This window comes from Pteropus alecto, unplaced genomic scaffold (assembly GCF_000325575.1).
Source record: "Pteropus alecto unplaced genomic scaffold, ASM32557v1 scaffold110, whole genome shotgun sequence".
Classification (NCBI taxonomy): Eukaryota; Metazoa; Chordata; class Mammalia; order Chiroptera; family Pteropodidae; genus Pteropus; species Pteropus alecto.
This window is the reverse complement of record NW_006431920.1, coordinates 4,538,034-4,544,652: the sequence shown is the minus strand read 5'-3', so window position 1 is coordinate 4,544,652 and position 6,619 is coordinate 4,538,034. Positions and strand designations below refer to the sequence as shown.

The following is a 6,619-nucleotide window of genomic DNA, read 5'->3' as shown; positions in this document are numbered from 1 at the left end:
ATTTCCTCTATTTCAGAAAGAACTTGTGTATGATTGTATCAATTCTTAAATATTTGATTGAATTCACCAGTGAATCCATCTGCCCTGGGTTTTTCTTTGTGGTACTATTCAACCTGTTATGGTTGAATTGTCACCCAAAAGAATATGTTGAGGTCCTAATCCCCAAGAACTCTGAATGTGTTCACATTTGGAAACAGGGTCATTTCAGATGTCATTAGTTAAAATGAGGTCACATTGGAGTAGGCTGGGCCCCTATGTACTTTTAGGAATTATCTTACAAGATAACGTAATAGTTGCATAACTTTTATGTTAAAAAAACTTATGGCACTGATTCTTTTTTAAGCCTTGTTTTAGTGATAGGATGCTGCTGACTGCCTCATACATTAAGATACACAATTATTATTCAAGTGGTAACATGCTGATTTTAGTAGGAACTTAAAAAATTCCTGTCTGCTCAATAAGTTATATAGGACAAGATTATTGTTTTAAAAGATCTTCTCAATGTCTATGAATTTTTTCACTAATATTTGAAATTGAATATAATTGTCTAAGTATATTCGTAACTCTTACATATAACATTTTAATGATTACTGTATTGAGACTTCTTGATTTGTGGCTCCCTTAAAATCACCTCCATATTTGATCTATTAAGGACAAGAAAAATGATGCGATTATAGAAAGGTGTAAAGAGTGTGAATAGAAGATAGAATTAGTATTAACTGAATCAATGCATATGATTAGTATTAATTGAATCAATGAATCAGAAGGATAAATGAGGACCGCTTCTTTTTAGAAATTACATTAATTTTTTTCTAGGGAAATACATAAACTTTATAGGCAATGCATCTTTTTCCCCTCCTGTTCAATTGACTTTCTATTTCCCGGAATGATGTTTCTCACTGTCAGCCAAGCTCCCTGATTAGTACATTGTTTTTAGATGAGATAACTTGTAAGGAAAGCTCAAGGAGCATATACTAGCAAATTGCTAAGAATCTTCTTTACCACCTGAAAGTCTTTTATATATCTTGTACATAGGCCAATTTTCATTTAAATTTCAAACTCCAAAATAAAATTTCCATGAAGAGGTCCTGCAATAACAAAAGATAATCAAAACTCTTTCGATTTAGGCAGTTTTTAAGTAGACTAAGGTAATCCACCTGCCACAATACAGAGCCGATCAAAACCACCAGCATTTGGATCTCTCCTTGGAAAAGACGTATCTTCTTCCTAGTTATTAGAAGTTCCGTACCAAATTGTAAGAGAGTTTTCTCATATTGTATGAATACAGCATTATAGAATTTAACCTAATTCCTACAATTGAATATAAACCTTGTTCCAGAGTAGAAGCAGAACCCATCATTAAAATTGCATCCAATGACACATGAACTGAAATACTTAACACTCAAAGCCCTTAAAAATGGGCAAACAAACTAAGAAACGCAGTCTCAGACCTAAGCTTTGGGGAGTGAAAAGTACACTCATGACCTTGCTCTGCTGGCCTACTTTGTAACCGTGGGTTCTGCCCTGGGACAGGCAGCTCTCACGCTGTCTGCGCCTAACTCATGAAGGTGCAAGTTTCCATCTCTCACACCATCCAGTTCAAAATCAGCATCTGACGCCTCCACGCAGCAGGTGAGCAGCTTGCAGCAGGGCTGGGGCCCGGAAAGATAGTTCCACAGCCGTGACGCGACCCACGTGCTGCTTCGCCCCACGACTGCCTCGAACGCAGGCCAGTCGCCTGCTTCACGCGTGGTAGAGGACAACAGTTAAGTATGGCAGGGAGGACTCCTACTCTCCACGTCTCATCCGGCGATTGCAGGATGCGTCCACACCTTGCCCTGGGGGCCACCCCGCTGCCACCGCCGCCACACGCGGCTTTCGAGTCCAGCCCTCCCCGAACTGAGCGTGCGTCGCGGCCGCCTAGCCGCTTTACGGCCCTCCTCGCCCCACCTCGCCCCGGCCGCGCGAGTCGCATCGCCAGGTCGCCCATGCTCTTCCCGACACCGGGCGCCCGGCACCCGGCGGGCCGCGGGGACTGTGAGCGTCCGGGATCGGTGCCCGTGCGTGGTGACGCACGTCCGCGCGCCGAGACGTGAGGACGCAGGGGGCTGGAGAGAGCGTGAGTCTCTGCGTCGGTTTGGGCTCGCTGGCGCCGTCGGCTTCTGCGCGGGGTCTTTTCCCTTTTCCGAGGGTCGCGGTGCCAGGGGCGGGGCGGGGGCTGCGGGGCGGCTGTCAGTGTCGCCCGTGGGGCGGGGACAGGGTAGGGGTTGGAGGCAGTGGCTTCCGCAACCTAGGCACCCTCGGTGGGTACGAGAGTGGCGTGGGCGTTTCCTGGCGCGACGCTGCCGGGGTCGTCTCTACTCCCCCATCTGGGCGACTTTAGGTTTTCGGAGGGTGGCGTTTGCTCTGTGCTTGTTAAAGGATTGCTTTTGAAAGCCGGAAGTTGAAAGTTGAAAGTGATGTTGCGTCAGCAGCAGCTTGCAGTTTCAAGTGCTCTTAGAACAGTAACTTTATGTTCCCCGAACAAGTGTGGCAAACGCTACCGTAACCCGAGTAGTGGTATTTCTCTAAACAGGAGGTAGGAAACTCATTTAAGCGAATTTAACCCTTTTCTGCCCAGACCTTTAAAACCTCCAAAACGGATCACCTGCTTGCTTTTCCATACCTACCCTTTCGAAGAGTCGGGCTGCTATCAAAATGAATTATTGTTTAGTCTGGATTGAGTCATCTATATGTGTAGGTCCCTTTGCCGTACACTCAGTGACAGCTAGATTTTCTTCCTCCTCGCATTTTTTTTTAATTCTTTGGAATTGCTTTTTAAAAGTCTAAAGTCTCACATTTATGTCTTTTTTTCTTTCTTTTTTTTTTTTGCTGGTTCTTATAAACTAAAGACATTTAATTTGCTGCTGGTGTGGTTGGGCTTGGGAAAGAGGTAATGTTAGGAAGAATAGCAGTTCGTTGGGTCCCTAAATTTTCCAAGGACTACTGGCATCAGCATCACCTGGGAACTTCTTGGAAATGCAAATTTTGGTCTCTTACCCCAGACTTACTGAATCAGAAATCTGTTTTATTTTAACAAGCCTTCCAGTGGATCCTAGTTGATCCAGTGCACCTAGGTGCTAAAGCTTGGGAATTACTGGCGCAGTGATAAAGAACAGACATTTGGTAGTCACAGAATGGAATTGATGGAATGAAGAAGGTAGGGTGAATAACTGGCCTTAGCCTTAGAGCTGAACCGTATTATGGAGCAGTGACTTGCAAGCATGTGACAGGACTGAAGATATTTCTATCCTTATCTTTCTTTCCCATATGTCACAGCTCCATGATAGCAGAGAGGCCCTCATCCTATCCATCCCCCATACCTACGGATTCTGGACCCAACACAAGAGTTAGGTTAGATATGCCTGCCACCTGCTGTTTTTTCAGATCATCAGTTTACTCAAAACTTTTCCCTTCCTTTTTCAGGGGGCCAGTGTGGGGGGAGAAAGAAAGATTCAGGACTCGAAGCAGCTGCCCCAAAGCCTAGACTCATTCTGATGTTGAGAAGGGTCAATGCTGCCCTGGTCCAAACCACAGAATTCGATTATAGAGCACAGTGCACACAAGGCGACACCATGGCTCCTGGATATTGTGGGTGAGAGAGTTTTCAGATACACACGAGTCACTTTGGATATCAGCTTCTAGAAATAATGTTGGTAATGGTACCACTAAATTAACCCTGTCCCATCATGAAGCATGCATTGGTCAAAGGCCCCATTTTTCTTGTTCTTTCAGAGATCTCTAGCAGTGGTTTGGGGTCAGGCAGACCCTGCTTTGAACCCGGCCTCTGCTATGTACTGATTGTGTCCATTAGACAAGTTAACATCCTCCCAACCTTAATTTCCTCTGCTATAGAGTTGGAATTATGATGTGTTACTATGCAGCACATCGAATAAAGTGAAATAAAGTGCAAACTATGCCCACTGTGTGTGAGGCATAGACGTTCAAATGACTGTGCATGTTGGACAGGGGGAAAGATGGGTAGTTGCCACCTCAAAACTAATTTTATCTTATTCATTTCCTCGTTGTCATGAATGAGGTAGTTTTATTATTGCCTAACTGCGTGGCTTTGCTTTTTAAATACCTCAAAACTAATTTTATCTTATTCATTTCCTCGTCATGAATGAGGTAGTTTTATTATTGCCTAACTGTGTGGCTTTGCTTTTTAAACGATCCAAGATGTTGAAGCGAAGTCAAAGCTTTCGCATTATTGTGAATGAGAGAAAGCAGACACTTGGAGAAAGTTAAAACTGTAAACCTGGTAGAAAACACTATTTTCAGTTTTATTACTGTAACAGAGCAACTTCCATGAGTTTTTGAGGTGCTTATTGGAAGGCCAAGGTCAGGGGGTGATTAAATATCTTAGGTAATGAGGCAGTCAGTTACTGAAGGGGACGTTATAGGAGATGAGCCCTCCGTAAAAACGTGCACCAAAGTATAAGAAAATACTGTTAGCTCTGAAATACAGTTATTTTTCACCATGGATGGTTAATGATAACTGAAAATTTTTATGTCTCATTTTTTTTAAAGTGATAAAAATTCCTATGTATTTTTGTGTATATAGATTACATATGAACAGGAGCATGGAACATCCTTGAAAGGAGTCATACTAGGTCATAATTTTGTAACATGCAGATGAGGATAAATAATCTGTATATATATGTAAAGTTAGATATGTGCGTATACATATAAACTTTTTTTTCAAAACTTTAAAAATATAAAAATGTTTTAAAAAGATAGATTCCTGTTATGCTGCATTGATAGTCATCTAAGCAGGGGACCTCATATTTTTAACAGGGAACCCTGTTTAGCAGAATCTTCCCTGTAGCGCTGAGAGGCTTTAAGACGGAGGCAGAAGGGCTCATCCTGAACCTCTTGTAGTGACACTCAGAGGCATGTCCCTGGAACCTTGGAGTCCAAGACATTGGGTATGAAACTGTTCAGCTGAAGGATAGGATGACCTAAAAAAGTCAGGGCATTATGAATTCTTGTGAGTAGGGAGTCACAAACTTGTTCCGGAGACGACACCTGAGGTTTTCAGCATTGTCAAACATGTAGTATAGCTTCTCAAGCAGAGGAGCGAGTGATTATTAAAAAAAAAAAAAAAAAAAAATCCAGCCTTCAGTCTGACCCATATTTTACAAAAATAGGTATTTATGCACATTTTTTTGAGAGATCATCCAACCTTTTTCAAAAAATTTCTCCAAGCTGTGACAGCTGTATCACTTAAAGCTATTTAATATTTTAACTGGCTGTTGTTTAGCATTACAAATGACTCAAGCAAAAAGGAGCAAGGAGTCAATGGAAATACTTTACTTGTATTTACTGTCCTCATTTTTTTGTTGTATGAAAGCAGCTGGTTTGCATTTATATGGTAAAGGATTTTTCGTAAAAGAGTTAATTTTTGGTTAATAGTAAGCTTTCATAAAAATAATTTTGAATGCTAAGTATTTGTTAGACTGTTATTAATAGCAGTAATAGTATCGCATTGTCTTTTCACACTTCAAGGAGGGTTTCCCGGTGACAGCTGGAGTGTGGGGGAGGGGAGGCACTTTCAATCAACCAGCTGCTCTGTGCAACATCAAGATCGTGATTTCAAAGCCTGTGGATAATTTTGGCTGTATTCAGAGAAGAAAATGTATCAAATTTCTGGGAAGCAATAGAGAGTGTGTAGGAGCCCTTTGGGATTTAGATGATAGCCAACTAACAACATGTGCATTCAGGTTTGCATGTTGGTGTTATTTACCATCTAGTTTCCTGGCCATTGTTACATGCACATCGTAATTATAAAACAATAAAGCCTATTTCTGTGGGGGGAAAATGCTCATTACTTTATGGAGCGAAAGGGCGAATAGGAAACAAACTTTAGGGGTGTGCTACGTATAGGGGTGTGCTTTCATATATTTCATTTATTCTTCACAATGACTCTAGGAAGTTTGTGAAGTTTTCCTCGGCTATGGATAAAGGAGGTCAGCAGGATTGAGTAATATGATTTGCCTGAGGCCACGTACCAGTCAGCAGTGGCATCCAGATTTGATGGTAAATCTGGCTTCAGCTTAAGGAATGTTGTCATTGCAACGGCAGCTGTTTCTCCATGGTGTTAACTTGCTTATGCATTTTTAATTCAAAGTCACAACATCATGATAGTCATGAATGAAATTTATATACATATTATAATGACTTCAGATTTATATAAATGCTATATAGGGGAGTGTGTGTTTTGGCAGCCACTTCTAATTTTGGACTTTTTATTGAAAGTCTCTAGGGCAACACTGTGAAAGAAATTTTGCTACATTTTTCATGTTACATATACCAGCAACTTGCAGTTATGTGTGTTGTAATAAATCAGTTGTGATTCTAACTTGGAACAAATGTGGGAATAAATACTGTGCACAGTGCACATGTAGTAGAAGCCTCCTTCATACCAAAGTCATGAAGATTTCCTCCTCTCTCTTGGGGTGTGTTAATTTTGTAGTAATCAGGAACCTTATAGATTCCTGAATTTCCAGCTTGTAGCTGTTATGTCCACCAAGTAATGGCTTAAAACAAATCCTTTTATTATCGCGAGATGGCTCCACCG

At 41.5% G+C, this 6,619-nt stretch overlaps 1 protein-coding gene across 3 annotated transcripts in view; it reads left to right on the top strand.

Annotated features, from left to right (window-relative positions):
• The first annotated feature begins 1,943 nt into the window (after positions 1 to 1,943).
• Positions 1,944 to 6,619, top strand: part of RHBDD1 (rhomboid domain containing 1) — a 112,487-nt gene continuing 107,811 nt past the window's right edge. The window contains exon 1 of one of the 3 annotated variants that reach the window (XM_025043304.1): positions 1,944 to 2,119. The gene's annotated coding sequence lies outside the window, so the exon portion shown is untranslated. Of the gene's footprint in view, positions 2,120 to 3,465; positions 3,635 to 6,619 lie in introns of those variants that run through there. The other 2 variants (XM_015585360.2, XM_015585361.2) reach the window with 2 other exon arrangements.